This window comes from Dipodomys merriami, unplaced genomic scaffold (genome assembly GCF_024711535.1).
Source record: "Dipodomys merriami isolate MVZ:Mamm:240054 unplaced genomic scaffold, mDipMer1.0.p SCAF_28, whole genome shotgun sequence".
Taxonomy (NCBI): Eukaryota; Metazoa; Chordata; class Mammalia; order Rodentia; family Heteromyidae; genus Dipodomys; species Dipodomys merriami.
In genome coordinates this window covers 14476916-14501023 of record NW_027204270.1, presented here as the reverse complement: position 1 = coordinate 14501023, position 24108 = coordinate 14476916, and the positions used below count along the sequence as shown (strand labels likewise).

The 24108-nt window shown below is 42.6% G+C and overlaps 1 long non-coding RNA gene across 2 annotated transcripts in view; it reads right to left on the bottom strand.

Annotated features, from left to right (window-relative positions):
• Nucleotides 1–2632: 2632 nt before the first annotated feature.
• Nucleotides 2633–24108, bottom strand: part of LOC138838320 (uncharacterized) — a 29979-nt gene continuing 8503 nt past the window's right edge. Inside the window, exons 2-4 of one of the 2 annotated variants that reach the window (XR_011375587.1) lie at nucleotides 21081–21183; nucleotides 15494–15646; nucleotides 2633–5548 (exon numbers count right to left, since the gene is read on the bottom strand). This is a non-coding gene — a long non-coding RNA (uncharacterized lncRNA). Of the gene's footprint in view, nucleotides 5549–15493; nucleotides 15647–21080; nucleotides 21412–24108 lie in introns of those variants that run through there. The other variant, XR_011375586.1, reaches the window with a different exon arrangement.

Here is a 24108-nt window from a genome sequence, read left to right as displayed (position 1 = left end):
TGCCTATAAACAGGGGATTCCCAAGTGTCCTCCTTGCCTCTGCAACTTGCTAGACTGGATAACTGAGGAAAGTACCATAGGTTTTTACCAATGATAGAAGATACAACTCAGAACAGCTAGACGGAAATAATGCAGAGGGCCAGGTGTATGGTGAGAGCTGGACCCTCTGCTCCTGATGCTCACCCCCCCCACGCTCCCCCCTCCCCCCACGTTCACCCCTCCCCCCACGTTCACCCCTCCCCTCCCAGACATGCATCAAATCAGTGGGGTTTTTGTTGTTGTTGGTTTGTTTTTTGTGAGGGGGAAGGGGTCGTCTGGTCCTGGGGCTTGAACTCAGGGCCTGATACCAAGATATATTTCTGCCATACCCGAGCTTTATTTGCTCAAAGCTAGTCTTCTATTGCTTGAGCCAGAACTCTCTGTTGAGCTTTTTGGGGGGTTAACTGGAGATAAGAATCTCATAGACTTTTCTGCCTGAGCTGGCTGGCTTTGAACTACAAGCCTCAGATCTCAACCTCCAGGGTAGCTAGGAGTATAGGCAAGAGCCACTAACACCTGGCTATAGTTCTGGGGTTTTTTTTGTTGTTTTTTTGGGGGGTCCAGTTGTCGGGCCTGAACTCTGGGCCTGGGCACTGTCCCTCAGCTCTTCAGCTCAAGGCTAGCGTTCTACCACTTGAGCCACAGCGCCACTTCTGGCTTTTTTCTTTTTGCTTATGTGGTGCTGAGGAATCGAACCCAGGGCCTCATGCATGCAAGGAAATTGCTCTACCGCTGAGCCACCTTCCCAGCCCAGTTCTGTTGTTTTTATAGAGCTTACTCTCCAGCTCAGCTCCTTCTTGGAGATTGGTGGTTAGGAACAAAATTTCAGCTCTCCTGGGAGAGAGCAAGGGAAGGGGTGACACTGTCCAAAAAGAAATGTACTCTTAAATAGCAGGAACTTCTCTGTACATCACCTTTATATAATATCAATATATACATTTTTTAAAGTTCCAGCCCTTTTTCTGGTGAACAGCCACCTGGTAGTCACCTCCATAGCATAAACCCAGGTGGGTTTTTTTTTTTTTTTTTTTTTTTTGGTCGGTCGTGGGGCTTGAACTCTGGGCCTGGGCACTGTTCCTGAGCTCTTCAGCTCAAGGTGAGCACTCTACCACTTGAGCCATAGCACCACTTCCAGTTTTCTGGTGGTTAATTGGAGATAAGAATCTCAGGGACTTTCCTGCCTGGGCTGGCTTTGAACTATGATCCTCAGATCTCAGCTTCCTAAATAGCTAGGATTACAGTCATGAGCCACCAGTACCCAGCTTGTGATTTTTAAAAAGGGAAAAGGGAAATTCTTAAGAACAACAAAAGACACCAGTCAGGAAATTCCAAGGGTTTTGAGAATTCTGCATCAAGAACCCAGGCAAGAAATGAAATACTTTCTTATAACAACACTGACTTTGAAATGAATCCTGAGAATAAAATGACTTAGCTGATAAGAGGAAGAACTGTCTACAGGAAGCAAAACATAGTATTAACTGCACAACCTAGGTGGTTAATATAGTGGTATCGCAGTAAATGCATTTAAATGTCTAAGTTTGTCTTAAGTTGCAATAAACTTGAAGGTATATCTCATGACAAAAGGGAAAAATTAGTGAGAAAAAAGGTGGAAGAGAAGAAAAAGAGGAAGGAGACAGAAATTCTCTCCAGTACGTTCCCTCTGTCTTTCACAGCTGATGAACAAAGATTTTTTTATTATATTGCATTGAAATTACTGAACTATATCCTGGTATCAAAAGGAACCCAAGGGATTTTTTTTTTGGAGGGGAAGGGTGAGTCATGAGGCTTGAACTCAGGATCTTGGCACTGTCCCTGAGCTGTTTTTGCTCATAGTGCTCTACCACTTTGAGCCACAGCACCACTTCTAGTTTTCTGGTGATTAATTGGAGATAAAAGTCTTAAGGACTTTCCTGCTTGGGCTGGCTTTAAACCACCAGTGCCTGGCCTGAAATTATGATCTTTTATTCATAATCAGTGGGTAAAAGTATCATGCATGCCAGGTGCCAATTAATTGGAGATAACCAATTAACCACCAGAAAAGTGGAAGTGGCGCTATGGCTCAAGTGGTAGAGCGTTCGCCTTGAGCTGAAGAGCTGAGGGACAGCGCCCAGGCCAAGTTCAAGCCCCATGACCGACCAAAAAACCCCAAAACCAAATCATGCACTTCATAATCACACTGTAGTCTAGAAAGCCATAAAAACCTATTACATGTGAAACTAGGGCCATCTGCTGGTCAGAGTAGGGAATGGTCTAATTTAAGTCCAACCAACTCATTTGTTTTTCTTTGGGAAACACTGTCCACTTGGTCCTTGTATTTTTTTTTTTTTTTCTTCACCATTTTGAGATGTTCAACAAATGCTTATGAGAAACCTGTAATCTATTAGAAAGAGTGAGGGACTTGGAGCCAGGAAAACGGATAACTAGACTTTTTATAAACTCCCTGCCCCCATGTGTATTTTAAGTATTCTAGGGTTTTAAAATATGTTGTATTTCTTTTCATTGTGTTTGAGTTTTTCTTCTTCTTCTTTTTTTTTTTTTGTGATGAGGACTGAGCCCCAAACCTCATGCATACCAAGCAGGCACTCTCCCACTAAGTCACACTCAGTATTATTTTATTATTTTATTTATTTATTTATTTATTGGGTCCGGTCGTGGGGCCTGAACTCTGGGCCTGGGCACTGTCCTTCAGCTCTTCAGATCAAGGCTAGCGCTCTACCACTTGAGACACAGCGCCACTTCCAGCTTTTTTCTTTTTGCTTATGTGGTGCTGAGGAATCGAACCCAGGGCCTCAGGCATGCAAGTGCTCTACCACTGAGCCACCTTCCCAGCCCCCATCAGTATTATTTCATTTTTGAAATTAGGTGACAACTACTACTTCAGTATCCAAAAGACCTAGATTCCAAATTGCCTTCCATTTGATGCCTTCTTATATTTAATTCTAATTTGTGTGTGTGGTGCACCCTGTCCCTGAGCCACCTTACAGGCCGGCTTCCATGTATTTCCCGTAGCAGAACTCACTTGGAGGGAAACCTCACTGTTAACTTTATTTCACTAGAGCATTGCTGAGGATCATATTCAGGGTCTGGCTTACACTAGGCAAGCACTCTTGCAACTGAGTCAAGATCCTTTGCCCTTGAGGTTTTTTGCATAGGTTTCACTGTACAGCCCCAGGCTGGCCTCTTCCTCTCAGTGAAGAGAAACCACTCAGAACTGGAATTATAGTGTGCACCACTATACCTGGTATTCAAATAGGTTTTTTTTTTTTTTTGGTCATGGGGCTTGAACTCTGGGCCTGAGTGCTGTCCCTCAGCTCTTCAGCTCAAGGCGAGCGCTCTACCACTTGAGCTACAGCGCCACTTCCGGTTTTCTGGTGGTTTATTGGAGATAGGAGTCTCACGGTCTCTCCTGCCCGGGCTGGCTTTGAACCGAGATCCTCAGATCTCAGCCTCCTGAGTAGCTAGGATTACAGGCGTGAGCCACCAGCGCCCGGCTCAAATAGGAATTTTTTAACCCTCAACAGTATTAGGATATATAGAAGTGCACTTACTTTAATGACACCTTCAGTTTTGAAGGAGGTGGCAGTAACATAATAAGGTGAATAATGAATCTGAATCTAATGGGAAATGAGACAAAATGCCCACTTGCTTCAGGAAACCGTTTATTAATAGCAAATCAGATTTACAGAAGCATAACACAACAGAGGCCAGAGGTGTGAGGCTATGCATACATGGGGAGGGGAGGGTCATTACCTACCTGAAGTTACTCAGTGGTTTCTCTTCACTTCTGCACAAAACCTAATCTGTTGTGTTTGTAGAATCCTGGGGAACAGCTCAGCAGGAGTTGGACTTCTCTTGATTTAGCAGCTACAAGAGAAGGTCCACATTCCAAAAAGCAGAGGAGCCTGAGCCAGCTCTTCTCCCCTATTCCAGGTCAGACTTCTGTGTCTGGGTGAAGAGGTAGGGTCAATATGCAAATTGATCTAGTACTTGCAGCAAGGCATGACATATAAGTATCACACCCAAACTAAATGTGTAGACTCTAGCCAGGTACTGGTGAGTCAGGCTTATACTCCTAGCTACTTAGGAGGCTGAGATCTAAGGATCATGGTTCAAAGCCAGCCCAGGCAGGAAAGTCCTTGAGACCCTTTAGCTCCAATTAACCACCAAAAAACTGGAAGTGACACTGTGGCTCAAAATGGTAGAGCTCTAGCCTTGAGCAAAAGAGCTCAGGGATGGCACCCAGGCACAACAAAGAAACCCTACAACAAAGAAATGTAGGCTCTACAATCAGCCTAGGTGCTGGTCTCTAGATCACAGTTCTACAAATGTAGGCCAAGTAACCCTACTTAGAAATTAGGCTTTAGTAATTTGTAGTAAACGTTCACATATGCTCCTGGTTATTAGAATGAATTGTGGATGAGGAAATGGAATTTGCTTCATGCTATCAGATGCTGACTCCCTAAGCTAAAATCCTCTCTCCACTGCACCAAAGTAACTCGTTGAGGACATGAATTCTGTATGCTAGTCCACCTTTGTAACTCCAGGGCCTGGGAAGGTGGCTCAGTGGTAGAGCGCTTGCCTTGCAAGCCTGAGGCCCTGGGTTCGATTCCTCAGCACCACATAAGCAAAAAGAAAAAAGCCGGAAGTGGCGCTGTGGCTCAGGTGGTAGAGCACTAGCCTTGAGCTGAAGAGCTGAGGGACAGCGCCCAAGCCCAGAGTTCAGGCCCCACGACCGGACCCAAAAAAAATAAAATAAAATAAAAAAGTAACTCCAGGGCCTCGCACAATGCCTACTGCATAGATATGTGCAATGTATGTGAATAATTGATTCCCAGTAATTTTGCTCTGTCTATAAAACAAATTTGGTGGCTTTAAAAACAGAAACCATGGAAACTATAATTTTACTCTGATTGTTATCTAATACAAATGTAGTTTGATAAGACCTTTGAAACATTCCAAGTTTTGTTTTTCTTTTTTTATATGCTGAGGGATTAGACTGAAACTCAACTGAATTTGAGACCAGGTTTTGTTATACAGCCTGGGCTGGCCTCAAATTCATGATCTTCATGCCTCAGCTTCCCAAGTGCTGGGATTACAGGGGTATACTATCACACCCCCAGCTATAATTTTAAAAGCACTATTTTGATGCAAGTTCCAGCTTAGCTGTGAGACATACCCTGAAGAGATGAAAGAAAGGTTTTGAAGCTTAGAATAAAGGAACTACCTACCTTTATGTCCCTTCTTTCAGGGCAGACAGTACACTTACCTTTTTCAGTATATTTCCATATATTCAGTATATATTCAGTATATTTCCATTAAGGATGGCTGTAAGGCTTAGCTGGCAAATTCCACGAACTCAGTTCTTTTCCTCTAACTGTGCTGGATTAGACACAACAAAGCAGGTTTGGGAAGGCTAGAAAAGAATTCATATTTCCCTTTGCATTCTTCGGATATCATTTCCCCAAATCTCTGCATCAGCTGGCTTCCATTTCAGCATCAATCAGGAAATCTTGAAGGTAAACAGGGAAGTAAACAGGGAAACACATAAAATTAAGTGATTGGGGTGCAGTCTAAGGTCTCACAACTTTAACTGGCATGCGTCATAACTTAGAAGTACGTGGACATGAGTTGCCAGTTATTTTCCTTAATAAAAACCACCTCTTAGGCAAGCTCACAGCACCAGTTGGCTACAGGATGGAGTTTTCTATGGTTAGTCTTGTACTCAGGCTCAAGTAACCTTCCAGCAGGTTTGGGACTACAAGCTACCACACTGGGCTTCTGTGTTCCTTTATTAATTAAAAACAAAAAACAGAAACAGTGCTAGTTCTAGGGTTTGAACCCAAGGCCTTGCATTCTTTTGTTGTTGTTGTTGTTTTTTGGGTCCGGTCGTGGGGCCTGAACTCTTGGCCTGGGCGCTGTCCCTCAGCTCTTCAGCTCAAGGCTAGCGCTCTACCACTTGAGCCACAGTGCTACTTCCGGCTTTTTTCTTTTTGCTTATGTGGTGCTGAGGAATCGAACCCAGGGCCTCTGGCATGCAAAGCATGAGCTCTACCACTGAGCCACCTTCCCAGACCCCCAAGGTCTTGCATTCTTGCCTAGCTTTTTTGCTCAAGGCTGGCCCTTTGCCACTTGAGCTACACCCCTGCTTCTGGCTTTCTGTTGGTTAGTTGGAGATTAGAGTCTCTTGGATCTGTCTTCCCTTGGCAGGCTATGAACTGGGCCCCTCAGATCTCAGCCTCCTGAGCAGCCAGGATTACAGGTGTGAGCCACCAGCACCCTGCTTCCTTTAGCAAATGTTCAATTAAAGAATTTATTATTTGGGCTGGGAAGGTGGCTCAGTGGTAGAGCACTTGCCTTGCATGCCTGAGGCCCTGGGTTCGATTCCTCAGCACCATATAAGCAAAAAGAAAAAAGCCGGAAGTGGCACTATGGCTCAAGTGGTAGAGCGCTAGCCTTGAACTGAAGAGCTGAGGGACAGTGCCCAGGCCCAGAGTTCAGGCCCCACGACCGGACCCAAAAAAAAAAAAAAAAAGAATTTATTATTTTCAAGAAGACCAAACATTAAGTTAGCAATTTAGTATGTCTGTCCTTGATTTTGCAGGAAGAGCATAAAGAAGAAAAGCAACCCTAAGGAAAGGAACCAATAATAAATGCTAGCAAATTGTTCTTAGTGGGTTTTTTGTTTGTTTTTTGTTTTTTTGATCGGTTGTGGGGCCTGAATTCTGGGCCTGGGCACTGTCTCTCAGCTCTTCAGCTCAAGGCTAGCACTCTACCACTTGAGCCACAGTGCCACTTCCAGCTTTTTCTGTTTATGTGGTGCTAAGGAATCAAACCCAGGGACTCATGCATGCAAAGCAAGCGCTCTACTGCTGAACCAAAAAGCAGATATGCTTCTTCAGCTAACATATATATAGTTTAACAATCTCATCAGGCTTCTCAGCTCCCTATAACATGCTTTTTTCCATTAAGGACGTGCACTATGCTTACTTAAATAAATTTAAATTTTTTTTTTTTTTTTTTTTTTTTTGTCGGTCGTGAGGCTTGAACTCTGGGCCTGGGCGCTGTCCCTCAGCTCTTCAGCTCAAGGCGAGACACTCTACCACTTGAGCTACAGCGCCACTTCTGGTTTTCTGGTGGTTTATTGGAGATAGGAGTCTCACGGTCTTTCCTGCCTGGGCTGGCTTTGAACCGCGATCCTCAGATCTCAGCCTCCTGAGTTAAATTTAAATTTTTTAAGTGTGTAAATAGTAGTGTTGGTTTTATATATTTCAAGTACAAGGAGACAGCTGTACTTTTTTTTTCTGCACATAGGATTAAAATACCTTCCTATCTGCAACAGATGTCATTAGTTCATTTTAATTGATACATCAGACCAAATGTTTGTTCTTGAAGTATAATTTATCACTGGTTACAGTTCTAAATAGAAGTTGATGCCTTTTTGTAGCGGCAAATCAGAAATATAAGCTCTTTCAGATATGGTGTACTAAATGTTCCTTTAATCATTTCCTTAAGAATATATTGAAATGCAAACAATTGTTTGAATTATGTCCTGTAAGAAAATATTAGTTATTTAGAATGTGTAAACTTGTAGAGATGCCAACACTTTAAAATTCAAATTTGGTTGCTAGGATTTTTCTTTTTAAAAAAAAATACACTGGAGTAATTTCATTTCATAGCTTGCTGCATTAACACCTGTAATTACTATTGTGGGGAAATTTTTACTTTTTAAGTTGGTGTAAGTGTTATGCCAGGATTGTAGAATTGAAGATACTACCTTTAGATTTTTTTATTTATTGGTAACATGTTTAATTTAGTTAAAAATTAATTTTCCTTGAAAGTTGTTTATTCTGTACTAAAAGTAGTCCTGCCACTGTTTGTATGTCATTGGTAGAAGGGGAGCTTGACTGGTTCTTAGGCTGTTTTTTTTTTTTTTTTTTGGTCGGTCGTGGGGCTTGAACTCTGGGCCTGGGCTCTGTCCTTCAGCTCTTCAGCTCAAGGCGAGCGCTCTACCACTTGAGCTACAGTGCCACTTCCGGTTTTCTGGTGGTTTATTGGAGATAGGAGTCTCACGGTCTCTCCTGCCCGGGCTGGCTTTGAACCGCGATCCTCAGATCTCAGCCTCCTGAGTAGCTAGGATTACAGGCGTGAGCCACCAGCGCCCGGCTCTCTTAGGCTGTTTTAACCACAGCAAAGGTAAAAGAATTTAACATCTTGTCTGTAAAAAAAAAAAAAAAAAAATTAAAGTATATGGGGTTGGGAAGGTAGCTCAGTGGTATGCATGAGGCCCTGGGTTCGATTCCTCAGCACCACATAAGCAGAAAAAGCTGGAAGTAGTGCTGTGGCTCAAGTAGTAGAGCACTACCCTTGAGCTGAAGAGCTGAGGGACAGCGCCCAGGCCCAGAGTTCAGGCCCCATGACCAACAAAAGAAAAAGAATTTAAAGTATATTTAAGAAGTGGCACTGTAGCTCAAGTGGTAGAGCGCTAGCCTCAAGCACAGAGAGGCTCAAGGACAGAGCCCTGGCTCTGAGGACTGGCCAAAAAACAAAAACAAAAACCTAGCCCACAGTAATTCTGCTGGGTGCCAGTGGCTCACGCCTGTAATCCTAGCTGTACTGAAGGCTGAGATCTGAGAATCATGGTTCAAAGCCAGCCCAGACAGGAAAGTGGAAAGTCCTTCAGACGCTTATCTCCAATTAACCACCAGAAAACTGAAGTAGTTCTGTGGCTTAATTGGCAGAGTGCTCACCTTGAGCTGAAAAACTCAAGGACAGTGCCCAGGCCCAGGGTTCAAGCCGCACAACCAACAAAATAATTAATTAATTAGTTAATTTACATACTACTTAAACCAGAAAAAAGCGAACTTTTTCTGATTATCATTGGCACAAGCTTTACATTTAAAAGGTTTATCTCATTAAGTTACTCATCTCAGATTACTCAACTCCACAGTCTTCTACTTAAGAGTTCCTGCTGCTGTGATTACAGAACTGCACCACCACACTCAGCTCACTCAACTACATTTTTATTTATAGGAGGTAAACATTAAAATAAACTTACGTAAGAAAAAAACATATTGAAGAATTCATCTGAAACTAACCAAGAAATGTCTTCACACTTTTCCAATTCAATTCATAACTTAAAAATCAAAACTTTCTACACATCAAGTAGTGAGAGAACAAAATACATTTAGTTTCCCAATAAATCATAAACAGGTTGGCTACCCTGACTTACTGACAACTCAAGTCCCTGTGGCACCCAGATGTGGCAGAGCTAGCTCACTGGTCTGGGGATGGACACGAAAGTCTCTAGATGAGGGGAAGTCTGAGGTGACAGACTGGCTTTAGGGAGAACGGTAGGAAAAGCTATCAATATGAGAGCAGAATGTGCACATTCTGACCACATGACCAGGCAGGATCCTTGCAGAATGGCATGGATTCCAAGTGATACACTCAGTGGCTCAGGAACATACACACTGGATGTTATTTAGAAACATGTACTTTACAGTGACATTTATCTACCTTAGCAGCTAGAAAGGCAAAGAAAAAGTTAGCATGTAAAACTACCTTCAGGTGGTTCATGCCTGTAATTATAGCTACTCAGGAGGCTGAGTTCTGTGATGATTGTTATCTGTACCTGTGTTCAAGGCAATCACTCTCATGCTCTGGAGAACTGGTTATTTTGGCTTCTATTTATGCCTGGTTAATAAGAAGTTGACCACTGAACCTGAAAAAAAGAGGGGTTCTAAGCTAGGCACTAGTGGCTCACACTAGTATAGCTCACACAGAGTAGCTAGCTCATCCTAGCTACTCTGGAGGCTTAGACATGAGGATCACAGTTCAGTATTAGCCTAGGCATACAAATCCAAAATACTCATCTCCAACTAAACAGCAAAAAGACAGAAGTAACCACTCTTGACAGCAGTTGGAGGTTTCCCAAAAAACTAAACATACATCTTTCCTTACGACACAGACAATACCACTCCTGGGCATCTACCCAGAACATCACAAGCCAGGATATTGTAAAGACACTTGCAAATCCATGTTTGTTACTGTGCTATTCACAATATCTAAGCTATGGAAACAGCCCAGATGTCCTACACTAGATGAGTGGATCCAAAAAATGTGGTACCTATACACAATGGAATTTTATACCACCATTAGAAAGAATAACGTGGGGCTGGGAAGGTGGCTCAGTGGTAGAGCGCTTGCCTTGCATGCCTGAGGCCCTGGGTTTGATTCCTCAGGACCACATAAGCAAAAAGAAAAAAGCCGGAAGTGGCGCTGTGGCTCAAGTGGTAGAGCGCTAGCCTTGAGCTGAAGAGCTGAGGGACAGTGCCCAGGCCCAGAGTTCAGGCCCCACTACTGGACCCTAACAACAATAAAAAATAAAAAATAGAAAGAATAATATGTCTTTTGCAAAGAAATGAATGGACCTAGAATAAATCCTGTTAAGTAACAATCAGCACATTTTCTCTCATATACAGAAGCTAGATCTAAAATACACTGGGAAATGATAAATTATACATGACTCTAGGCATTCACACACAGTGAGACCAAAAGAGAATACGCTTAAGGAGAGGAACACAAAGGCACAATGCTTGTGTGCATCTGTTCATATGACATAATATTAATAATTAATAATAATAATATTTACTGAAATGAACACCAGGAAATGGAAATAAGAGGTTTTTTTGTTACTTTTCTTTTTGTGCCAGTCCTGGAGCTTGTACTCAGGGCCTGGGCACTGTCCCTGAGCTTCTTTTGCTCAGGGCTAGCACTCAACGACTTGAGCCTCAGCGCCACTTTCAGCTTTTTTTGTTTATGTGGTACTGAGGAACCGAACCCAGCGCTTCATGCATGCTAGGAAAGCACTCTACCACTAAGCCACGTTCCCAGCAAGGGCTTTTTGTCTTGTTTGTTCATTTATCTGTCTTTAGGGCAAGGGGGACACAGAAATGGAGGGAAAAAGGGTAAACAAATGCAGCAATGGTACTCACTAGATATTATGTTGAAAATAGAAGTTGTGGATGGAGAGGGGAAGGTAAAACTGGAGAGAGCAAAGGAAAAGGTAACCTTGTCCAAAAAGATATATATTCTTTACCTGACTTATGTAACTGTAACTCCTTTGTAAATCACCTTTATAATAACAATAAAAACTTTAAAAAGCCAGAGGTAGAGCTGTGGCTCAAGTGACAGCTTTTTTTGAGCAAAAAAGGTAAGGAGAGCCTTACCTGTAATCCTAGCTACTCAGGAGGCTGAGATCTGAGGATCATGGTTCAAAGCCAGCCTGGGCAGGAAAGTCTGTGAGACTCTTATCTCCAGTAAACCACTAGAAAACCGGAAGTGGTGCTGTAGCTCAAGCGGTAGAGCGCTCGCCTTGAGCTGAAGAACACAAGGACAGCGCCTAAGCCCAGAGTTCAAGCCCCACGACCAACAAAAAAAAGGTGGGGCTGGGAAGGTGGCTCAGTGGTAAAGCGCTTGCCTTGCATGCCTGAGGCCCTGGGTTCGATTCCTCAGCCCCACATAAGTAAAAAGCCGGAAGTGGTGCTGTGGCTTAAGTGGTAGAGTGCTAGCCTTGAGCTGAAGAGCTGAGGGACAGTGCCCAGGCCCAGAGTTCAGGCCTCACGTCCGGACCAAAAAAAAAAAAAAAAAAAAGGTAAGGAGAGTGCCCTGGTCCTGAGTTCAAGCCCTGGTCCTGGACAAAAAAACAACAAACAAACAAAGGTCCCAGCACTAACTTTTGACAGTTATTTCTTGCATTCAATCGTAAATTCCAAGGACATCAGCTAACCCACATACATTCTCACCTCAAATCAAATTACTATGTTATTATTTTGTTCTTCTCCAAGGGTACAATTAAGAAAAACACAAGTTGTGCCCTCAACCTCAACGTAACAGCTGTTTCTCATTTGTCTACAACAAATGCAGTTGCCACCTTGTCAAGTGTTTATGTAACTCTTGAAAATATGCATTTCCAACAGAAGCAACACTGCTTTCACACAATAGTCAACACTCCCTGCCTAGGATGTCTTTATAGAGAAAAATATTCTCAAGACATATTGTGACTAGAGGCTAGTTTGTCCTAGCACCTCTATTTCACTCTCAATTCAGGACCAAAGTCAATGGCAAAACTCAATGTGCCAACTGGCCCGTGTTAGTGAATGTTGAGGTAAAATGGCTACTGATTCCCTAAATATGGCAATCTCTTCTGATTTTAAGATGCTGTGGGCATAGTAAAACAAAAGGCTAACTATAAACTGCAGTCTCTGCTCCTGAAATGCTGTCAGACCATTTTAACTTAGTGTCTGTTAAGATTATTTGAGGGGCTGGGAAGGTGGCTGGGGCAGAGTGCTTCCTCACATGCATGAGGCCATGGGTTTGATTCTTTAGTACCACATAAACCGAAAAGGCCAGAAGTGGCACTGTGGCTCAAGTGGTAGAGTGCTAGCCTTGAGCTGAAGATTTTAAGAACAGCACCCAGGACCAGAGTTCAAGCCCCACGACCGACAAAAATAATAATAATAATAATAATAAAATTATTTTAGTTGCTGTTTATTAGACTATTCATATTGATGGAGCACTCCATGGGGTAAGAGAGTTCTGCCTGTTTGTATTTACCTGGTTCAAGTGTCTGAAAAACAAATCTCTTCTAGGCTGTCCCAGAACAAGTTTAACAGGATTTGGCATTTCATTTCCTTTATAAAACTCAACAAAATAAACAAACAAACAAACAAACAAGCCAGGCGCTGGTGGCTCACGCCTGTAATCCTAGCTACTCAGGAGGCTGAGATCTGAGGATCACAGTTCAAAGCCAGCCAGGGCAGGAAACTCTGTGAGACTCTTATTTCCAATAAACAACTAGAAAATCCCAAGTGGCACTGTGGATCAATAGGCAGAATGCTCTCCTTGAGCTGAAGAGTACAGGGACAGCGCCCAGGCCCAGAGTTCAAGCCCTATGACTGACAAAAATAAATACTTAAATAAAACATACTCAACAAACTGTTAACTACAGTTTGATACACTGTTAACAAGTGCGACCTCTGTAATGTTTCATAAAGCAACTAGTTAAATATAATCATTATTGTGAGGACTTAAGAAACCAGAAAAAAATCTTGAGAATAATCTCAAATATTTTCTATATATAATGTTTTCCATTGATCTGAAGCCCCCAAAATGATCTTCATGAAGCCTTCTCCTATGGTTTCTAGCAGGATAATGATGGTACAAATCTGTAAAGTTAGCAACACAGGAGGTTGAGACCTAGAGGATCATGGGTTGAAGCTAGCCTGAGGAGAAAGCTTTATGAGACGACTCCATCTCCAATTAGCCAGTAAAATGCCTGACTAGAGGCATGACTCAAATAGCAGCGCACCAGCCATGAGCAAGAAATCTGAGAGTATGAGGACTTAAATTCAAGTCCCTGAAATGACACAAAACAAAACTAGTCATTTCTGTTTTCTAAATATAGAGCTTCTGCTGCAAATTTGTGCTTCCAACCTATGTGAATTGTAAGCAGGGATGGGAGGAGGAAAGGGGAAAACAAAGGAAGGGATGACATAGTTCAAAAAAGAAAATGTACTCATTGCCTGACTTATGAAATGGCAGCTCCTCTGTACAACACATTATTAGTAATAATAAAATTATTTTTGAGTTGAGCACCGGTGGCTCACACCTGTCATCCTAGCTACTCAGGAGGCTGAGATCTAAGGATTGCAGTTTAAAGCCAGCCCAGCAGGAAAGTCCCAGGAGACTCATCTCCAATTAATCACCAGAAAACTAAAAATGGAGTTGTGGCTCAAAGTGACAGAGCTCAGAGACAGAGCCTAGGCCCTGAATGACTGACAAAAAAATAAATTTAAAAAATTATTTAAGAAAAAATTTTTTAAGAGGCTGGGAAGGTGGCTCAGTGGTAGAATGCTTGCCTTGCATGCATGAGGCCCTGGGTTCAATTCCTCAGCACCACATAAGCAGAAAAAAGCCAGAAGTGGCACTGTGGCTCAAGTGATAGAGTGCTAGACTTGAGCTGAAGAGCTGAGGGACAGTGCCCAGGCCCATGACTGACAAAAAAAAATTTAAAAAAAATTGTGCCTTGAGCTACCTTTCCATTCTTCTTCAAATATAATGCCTAAGAAATAAAACCCTCATTTTATGTTAGTTCCAAGCAATCCTCATAGAAAGACCACAAATTACTTTTGATACTTACCATCCCTACCTCTCTAGTGCTTACTGCCTCTCCCTCCCTGCAGCCTTTCCCTCTGTACTTTCTTTTTTTTTTTTGGGGGGTCGGTCGTGGGGGTTGAACTCTGGGCCTGGGTGCTGTCCCTCAGCTCTCTACCTCTTGAGCCACAATGCCACTTCTAGTTTTTTGGTGGTTTATTAGAGATAAGAGTTTCACGGACGGGGCTGGGAAGTTGGCTCAGTGGTAGAGCGCTTGCCTTGCATGCCTGAGGCCCTGGGTTCGATTCCCAGCACCACATAAGCAAAAAAGCTGGAAGTGGTGCTGTGGCTCAAAGTGGTAGAGCACTAGCCTTGAGCTGAAAAGCTGAGGGACAGTGCCCAGGCCCAGAGTTCAGGCCCCACGACCAGACACAAAAAAAAAAAAAAAAAAAAAAAGAGTTTCACGGACTTTCCTGCCTGGGCTGGCTTTGAACCATGATCCTCAGATCTCAGCCTCTTGAGTAGCTAGGATTACAGGCTGAGTAGCTAGGAGTACAGGCATAAGCCACCAACGCTCAGCTCCTCTGCGTGCTCTCTCTCTTTCTTTTTCTCTCTCTCCCTCTCTCTCCCTCCCTCTGTCTCCCTTCCTCACTTGCAGTGTGAAGGGTTGAATCCAGAGCCTTATGTACACTAGGCAAATGGCCTAATACTAAGCTACACTTCAGTCACTGCCTTTATTTACTTTTTTAATTTGAGAAAATGTTTCCCTCTTCTAACATTTGCAGGCACTCTTCCCACTTCCTTTAAAGATACTGTGCCAAAGCTTTTGGAAGTTGGGAAGTTCTATGGGGAAGAATCAATGTTGAAACTAGAGGCAGGAAGTGGCACTGTAGCTTAAGTGGTAGAGTGCTCACCTTGAGCTGAAGAGCTGAGGGACAGAGCCCAGGCCCAGAGTTCAAGCCCCATGACCACCACCACCACCACCAACAACAACAAAAACAAACAGAAACTAGAGGCAAATCTGTAGTTAAAAGAACCATTAGCTGGGTGCTAGTGGCTCATACCTGTAATCCAAGGAGGGTGAGATCTGGGGATTCATGTTCAAAGCCAGACAGGGCAGGAAAGTCCATGAGCCTCATATCTTCAATAAACTACTCAGAAAAAGCTGGAAGTGGAGCCGTGACTCAAGTGATAAAACACTAGCCTTGAGAAAAAGAATCTCATGGACAGCACCCAATCCCTGCATTCAAGCCCAGGACTGGTACAAACAACAACTATTGCTTCTCATATAAAGTATTACCTGAAGGATATGTTTGCCAAAGTCCTCCCTTTCTTCTAGCTTGTATCCCAAGAGTGAACCTTTGCCATCATGGTCTCAGCAGACTGTGAGGAATGAAGTGAAAGGATTCCACCTTCCCTTTGGGTAGTGGTACAGGAGCAATGGCTGGAGCTGCTGCAAGATCACAAACCAAAGGCTAGTCTGAACTTCAAAGGAAAATGCCATCATTACCTTTTTTGGGCTCCCACATGTTAAATAGGTGCCTAAGGTCCACAGTCTTTGGCTGTTAAAAGAGACAAGGTTTCTCCTATCTAGCCTGGGCTGGCCTCAGATGTGAGGTTTTCCTGCCTCAGCCTCCTAAGAGCCAGGAATATTGTTATTACAACTGGCAAGAGGGCCAGGGATGTGGCTTAGAGTGCTTGCCTAGCATGCATGAAGCCCTGGGTTCGATTCCTCAGTACCACATAAACAGAAAAAGCTGGAAGTGGCACTGTGGCTCAAGTGGTAGAGTGCTAGTCTTGAGAGAAAGAAGCTCAGGGACAGTGCCTAGGCCCTGACTCCAAGCCCAAGGACTGGCAAAAAAAAAAATTATATATATATATATATGAGTGGCAAGAGTCATAGAACTTATTACCATTAAAAAAATTATTAGTGGGGCCGGGCGCTGGTGGCTCACGCCTGTAATCCTAGCTACTCAGGAGGCTGAGACCTGAGGATTGCGGTTCAAAGCCAGCCCGGGCAGGAGAGACCGTGAGACTCCTATCTCCAATAAACCACCAGAAAACCGGAAGTGGCGCTGTAGCTCAAGTGGTAGAGCGCTCGCCTTGAGCTGAAGAGCTGAGAGACAGTGCCCAGGCCCAGAGTTCAAGCCCCACAGCCGACAAAAAAAAATATATATATATATTAGTGGGTTGGGAAGATGGCTCGGTGATAGAGTGCTTGCTTTGCATGCATGAGGCCCTGAGTTCAATTCCTCAGCACCACATAAACAGAAAAAGTGGGAAGTGGCACTGTGGCTCAAGTGGTAAAGTGCTAGCCTTGAGCTAAAGAGCTGAGGGACAGTTCAGGCCCTACAACCAACAACAACAACAATTATTAGCATACATTAACTATTATTTTCTAACCATTGGCAAATTAGCAATATCATTTTCTCCTTTCATGATCCGCTAATGTATGTGTCTCTTAATACCATCATTCACACAGCTACATGAATCAAGGTCTCCTTTTTCAAATCTATAGAACTTTTGAGTGAAATGTTTAAAAAAAGTTGAAAGTATTAAAAGTGGTAATAGTCAGGCACTAGTGGTTCACGCCTAAAATCCTAGCTACTTAAGACATCTACTTAGAACATTGAGATCTAAAGTCAGGCTTGGCAGATAAATCCAAGAAACTCTTAATCCACCAGCAAAAAGTCAAAACAGCATATGTGGCTTAAGTGGTAAAGTACCAGCTGTGAGCAAAAAAACTAGAGCAAAGGCATAAAGCTCTGAATTCAACCTCCAATACTTTCACTAAAAAGAAAAAAGTAGCCAGGTGCAGATAGCTCATGCCCATAATCTTACTACTCAGGAGGCTGAGATCTGAGAATCACTGTTCAAAGCCAGCTTGGACAGAAAAGTCCCTGGGAGAATCTTATCTCCCAAAATCCACTCAAAAATGGGAAGTGGATCTGTGTCAAAGTGGTAGAGTACTAGCCTTGAGCAAAAGAGCTCAGGGATTGCTCCCAGGCCTTAAGTTCAAGCCCCACATCCAAAAATAAATAAATAAACAATAATAAAGCAAAGAACAAAAGCTCAATATTATGAATTTGAATGAACACTGCCAGTTATGTTATTTGGGCTTTCACTGAGGATCCTTTCCCTTAGCTTTGCTGTTCAAGGCCAGCCCTCTACCACTTGAGATACAGTCTACTTCTGGTTTTTTGGTGGTTAATTGGAGGTAAGAGTCTCAGACTTTCCTGTCTTGGTTGGCTTCACACTGTGACCTTCACATGTCAGCCTCCTGAATAGCTAGGATTACAGAGCGAGCCACTAGTGCCTGGCTGGGCTGTCTTTTTAAAAAATAGACAGTTGGGAAGCAGAGGGCTAGGAGGGTTATAGCTTTGAGTTTGAGGCCAGCAAGGGCAAAACATTAGTGAGACCTCCCCTCAAATCTTAACAAGCAAGATATGTCATAACCCCAGCCAAGTGAGAAGTATAAGTAGGAGAATCATAGTCCAAAGCCAGTCTTGGGCAAAAATAAATAAATAAGTTAATTAATAATAAAGACAAACATAAAGATAAAAAGGCTGGAGGCATGGATCAAGTTAGTAGAACACTAGTTGCCTAGTAAGCAGGAAATCCCCAGTAGTACCAAAAGAGAGAGAGAAAAAAAATGGGTGCAGTATTTTCATATGTCCCTAGCTATTCTTATATTATTAGACTATTTCTCTTGGCATTAAGAAACAGGTAAGTTCCTGAAATTTTATTGTACAAGTATTTGCCTGACTAAAATATTTTTTCCAAATATTAAATATTTATTGCAGTGCTAGAGATCGAATTTCAAGGTTTCTTACATGCTAGCAAATGCTCTACTACTGAGCCACCCCCAACCTCATTAGGTTTTACAGGGATAAATTAAAAATTGTGTCTTTAGGGGCTGGGAATGTGGCTTAGTAGTAGAGTGCTTACCATCTGAGCCACAGTGCCACTTCGGGCTTTTTTTTTCCTGCTTATGTGGTGCTGAGGAATTGAAGCCAGGGCCTCAAGCATGCAAGGCAAGTGCTCTACCACTGAGCCACCTTCCCAGCCCAAAGGGGAATATTTTTGACATATTATTCTCAGCCTCTCCTAAGTGGCTGTCAGATCTGTGGTCTTGAAGATTGATTATGGTAAGCCAGGTAGCTCACGCCTATAATCCTAGCTACTCAGGAGGCTGAGATCTAAGGAACAAGGTTCAAAGCCAGCCCAGGAAAGAAAGTCCGTGAGACTCTTATCTCCAATAAACCACTAGAAAACCGGAAGTGCCACTGTGGCTAAAATGGTAGAGAGCTCACTTTCAGCTGAAGAGTGCAGGGACAGTGCCCAGGCCCAGCGTTCAAACCCCACAACTGACCGGAAAAAAAAAAAAAAAAAGATTGATTATGGAGACAAAATGTGGGGAGAGAACCAGTCTTACACACATAAAAAGCTTGTGTTCTCACTGACTGCAGGACAACCCAGTATTGTTCAATTATTAACTAGGCAATCTGCTCAAAAGTAATGCAGTATAAACATACTTTCAGCTCGTTCCAGGTAAAAAGCACTAAAAATAGCTTGTTTTCAAAAATAAATGTACTGATAGTGATTCATGTGTTAGTGGGTTTTTTTAAGTCACTAAAATGACCCTTAAAAGTTAAAACTGGCCGGGTGCCGGTGGCTCACACCTGTTAACCTAGCTACTCAGGAGGCTGAGAGCTGAGAATCTTGGTTCAAAGCCAGCCCGGGAAGGAAAATCCATGAGACTTTTATCTCCAATAAAACACTAGAAAATCAGAAATGGCGCTGTGGCTTAAGCGGTAGAGAGCTCGTCTTGAGCTGAAGAGTGCAGGGACAGCACCCAAGCCCAGAGTTCAAGTCCTACGACCGACTAAAAAAAAAAAAAATTAAATTGTAGCCAGGCACTGGTAGCTCAAGCCTATAATCCTAGCTACTGAGGAGACTGAGACTTGAGGATCCTGGTTCAAAGCCAGCTCAGGCAAGAAAGTCTGTGAGATTCTTATCTCCAATAAACTCCTCAGAGAAGGCCAGAAGTGGCACTGTGACTCAAGTAGTAGAGCACTAGCCCTTAACACAAAGAGGCTCAGGCATAATGTGAAGGCCCTGAGTTTAGGCCCCAGGACCAACCAGAAAAAAAGTTAAAACTGTGTGGCATATATTAACAGATTTTTTTTTTTTAGTTGCTTAAAAACAACTTAATAAAAAAGGAAAAGAAGTAAGTTACTCCCCTAAGGTCCCTTGGTGTTCTATTTCTTGCAGTCATTGAACAGAACTTACAAGGACCAGCTTCATGGCCACATGACCATCTCCAAAATGTGAGCTGACACAGTTTTAAATCTAAAGCAGGGCTGAGGGACCAGGAACTGGTGGCTCACATCTATAATCTTAGCTACTCAGAAGGCTGAGATCTGAGGATCGAAGATCGAAGCTAACATGGGCAGGAAAGTCCCCCATGAGACTCTTATCTCCAATTAACCACCAGAAAACTGGTGGTGCTGTGGCTCAAAGTGGTAGAGCAAAATGAGTCCAGGGACAGTGTCCAGACCTCAAGTGCAAGCCCATGACCAACCAAAAGCAAAACGAAAACCAAAAACCTAATGAGGGTTTCAGAAACAGAAGAAAGCATTCCTGTGTGGTACTAAACGATTCAAAATACATTTTACAATAATATTTTTAGTCACTTTCCATTAGCAACTCAAATGTTCAGCATACAATTTCACCCACAGCCAAGACCTGGTGGCTCATGTGTATAATTCTAGTTACTCAGGAAGGTGAGATCTAAGGACCACAGTTAGAAGCCAAGCCTGAGCCAGGTGCCAGTGTGTAATCCTAGCTACTCAGGAGGCTGAGATTTGAGGATCGCAGTTCAAAGCCAGCCTGGGCAGTTAAGTCCATAGGACTCTGATCTCCAATAAACCACCAGAAAACCAGAAGTGGCACTGCAGCTCAAGCGGTAGAGAGCTTGCTTTCAGCTGAAGAGCACAGGGACAGCACCCAAGCCAAGTTCAAGCCCCACAACAACAACAACAAAAAAAAAAAAAAAAAAAAGAAGAAGAAGAAGAAGACAAGTCTGGGCACAAAAGTCTAGTAGACTCTTATCTCCAATTATCTCCAAAGAGCCAGGAATAGAGCTGTGGCTCAAGTGGTAGAGAGCCAGCCCTGAGCAAAAAAGCTGAGATAATGCCCAGGCCCTGAGTTCAAGTGCACACATGTGTGTATATACACACACATACACACAAAAATTCATTCAGAGAGGAAATGTCATTGAATCTTAAGAAAGTCCTGAAGTTGGGGCTGGGAAGGTGGCTCAATGGTAGAATGCTTACCTTGCATGCAAGAGGCCCTGGGTTCAATTCCTCAGCACCACATAAGCAGAAAAAAATGGAAGTGGCGCTGTGGCTCAAGTGGTAGAGCGCTAGCCTTGAGTTCAGGCCGCACAACCGACCAAAAAAAAAAAAAAAGTCTTGAAGTAATATAAGAGAACGTTTTAAGGAATTATGAAAATACCATGTTTATACTAAGAAGAGAATTAAAATATCCTTAATTGCTTTGGCTTACATAACACATTTATATTGTCTTGTAAGTAACTGTTAGATTGAATACTTAAAGTATGTACTTAAACAATAAGAAATTTCTCATAACCCTAATGTTAGAAAATGTTCCATATATTTTTTACCTAGGTCCTCCATTAAGATGGAACAGTGGATATAGGCTAGTGGGAAGAGATCAAAATTAGCATCAGCACAAGCATTTTCAGTTAAAACTACACAGAATCACTATGGCTTTAAAACAAATAAAGGCCAGAAAAAAACTCAAACATGTGATTGAAATAAAAACCTCTAAGACATAAAAAATCATAGTATATTACTTACCAAATTTTATACCATCTCTGACAGATACCCAGGAAAACATGTAGAATATTTAAATTTTATTATAAACAGGCAGAGAGGATGCTGATAGCTCTCCCTCAAAAAACTGTAATCAAAACAAAAAAAAATTTAAAAAGACACTGGCCAATGAAGTATAATTCATTCTGTAAAGACTAACCATTCTGAGATGTCTTATAAAAGTTCTAAAAATATGAATACATTTTGAATTATTTGTTGTTGTTGTTGGTCATGGGGCTTGAACTCTGGGCTTGAGCATTATCTTTGCTCTCTTCAGCTCAATGCCAGCGTTCTACCACTTGAACCACAGCACCACTTCCAGTTTTCTGGTGGTTTATTGGAGATAACAGTCTTATGGAGCCGGGTGCCAGTGACTCACGCCTGTAATCCTTGCTACTCAGGAAGCTGAGATCTGAGGATCATGGTTCAAAGCCAGCCCCGGCAGGAAAGTCCGTGAGCCTTGAGCTGAAGAGCTATGGGACAGTGCCCATGCCCAGAGTTCAAGCCCCATGACCAACAACAAAAAAAAAGTCTCACGGACTTTCCTGCCGGGGCTGGCTTTGAACATGATCCTTAGATCTCAGCTTCCTGAGTAGCTAGGATTACAGGCGTGAGCCACCGGCGCCCAATCACATTTTGAATTTTCTACTCTGAGTATGGGGCTCTTAACCAACACAGCAAACTTAGAAAGAGCCTAGTATTTAAAGTTTAAATACTGGCGTTAAGAGGGAAGTTAAAGGAAAGAGGAAAGGTAAAAACAAAATAATGAAACAAAAGTGAAAATCGTTAATCTATAATACTTTTTTAAAAACAGATCTGTTAGATAGTAATTAAGTCATGGTCAATTATTAACTACCTGGATAAAGTTGGGGGAAAACAAGTTAAGCATCCTTGTACCTCAATGTCCTCACATGTAATGTAGTGGCATGAAGATTTTAAAAAGCCCCTAAAAGCACTCTGACTAAATGCTAGCTAGTAAAATGATACACAGGGCATTATTTATATAAATACTGCTTTATAGGATATTTTCACCTTTTTTTTTTCAGAGCTGAGTTCCAAACTCAGGGCCTTGCACTTGCCAAGGCAAGTACTCTTCCACTAAGCTAAAACCCCAACCCCTAGGATATTTTTATTTTTGCAAAGGCAAAAGCAAGGACCTTTGAGAGTTTTCCTAACTGGCTGGCATCTGCAAATGCAGATTTTTTGACAATGTATTTGATGATACTTAAAATTTAGACCTGCAGGAAAATTTGTTACTTCTCTTTTTACAGAAGCTGACCAAAAAGTTAAAGTACTCCTCCTCCTCTCACTATCAATCAATAATCATTGGCATTAAAAAGAGGTGGAGAAGAGCCCTCGTCAGTGGCTCAAGTCTGTAATTCTAGCTACACAGGAGGCTGAGATCTGAGGATTGCAGTTCAAAGCCAGCCCAGGCAGGAAAGGCCATGAGATTCTGGTCTCCAATAAACTACTCAGAAAAGGCCAGAAGTAGTGTTATGGCTCAAAGTGGTAGAGCACTAACTTTGAGCAACAGAAACTCAGGGATGGTATCCAAGCCCCGAGTTCAAGCCCCAGGATAGGCAAAAAGAAAAAAGAAAGATGGAAAGGGTAAAGGGGAGCACAATGGTAATAACACTTGCAAACATAAGGTCTTGGATTTGACCCCTACCACTATGTGAAACAAACATAAAACAAAACCTGTACTACTAATATATGCTAATAAGAAATTATAGCCCAGTGCTGGTGGCTTATGCCTGTAACTCTAACTATTCAGAAGGCTGAGATCTGAAGATTGCTGTTCAAAGCCAGCCCAGGCAGGAAAGTCCCATGAGACTCTTTATCTCCAATAAACTACCCAGAAAAAGCTGGAAGTGGCAGTAATGTTCGTGCTAGCCTTGAGCAAAAGCAGCTCAGGGACAGTACTTAGATCCTGAGTTTAAGCTCCAGGACCAAAAAGAAAAAGAAAAAAAGAAAAAAAGAGAAAGAAATTGAGGGCAGGGGGAGGGGAGGGGGAGGGAGGGCAGGGAGGAAGAGGTATCAGTTCCGAACCAGCAAGGACAGAAAAGTCTACAACATTCTATCTCCAAAATTACCAGTAAAAACCAGGGCTGAGGGGGTGACTCATGTGGGAGATTGCCAAAAGAAAGCCTATTAAGCGGGGCTGGGAAGGTGGCTCAGTGGTAGAGTGCTTGCCTTGCATGCATGAGGCCCTGGGTTCGATTCCTGAGCACCACATAAAGCAGAAAAAACAAAAAGCCAGAAGTGGCACTGTGGCTCAAGTGGTAAGAGTGTTAGGCTTGAGCTGAAGAGCTGAGGGACAGCGCCCAGGCCCAGAGTTCAGGGCCATGACTGACAAAAAAAAAAGGAAAGCCTATTAAGCACGAAGCTCTGAGCCCGAACCCCAATAACAGCAAAAGACAGAAATGTGTGGTAATGTGTGGCTGTTTTTTCCCTGCTGTTCTGTTACCATCAAACCCAAGGCCTCAAGCATAACAGCAGGTGCTCTTTGAGATCTGCACCATAAAATGACGTGTGAACTGAATGTTTAGGTTTGTCCAAAGGACAAGCAAATCCATCAAGTTCTACACTTTATATTAAACTTTTTTCTCTTTTTCTCTGAAAAGCTAAAACTTTTACAGCACATGCCTGCAATATTGGAAAAAAGAAAAAGGGGGAAAAGATGATGCAGAAGATTAGAGTCCATAGCCAGCCTGGGCAACCTACCTAGTAATATGTCTCAAAGTGTATTAAAACATTAAAAAGACTAAATTTTTCACACGCAAAGAACACATCCTCAATTATAACACCTGCTAAAAATATTCTACAATGTTGAAGTCAAGGACAAAAGCACACAGCAAATCAAATTTAAAAACCATAAACCCAGGGTAGAAATGTGGCTTGTGGCAGAGTGCCTGTCTAGCAAGCATGAGGCAAGCTAAACTTCATTCAGTACTGTTAAAAAAACCTTTTGATCTTTTTATGTTGTCCCAACAAGGACATGACAAAATGAAAT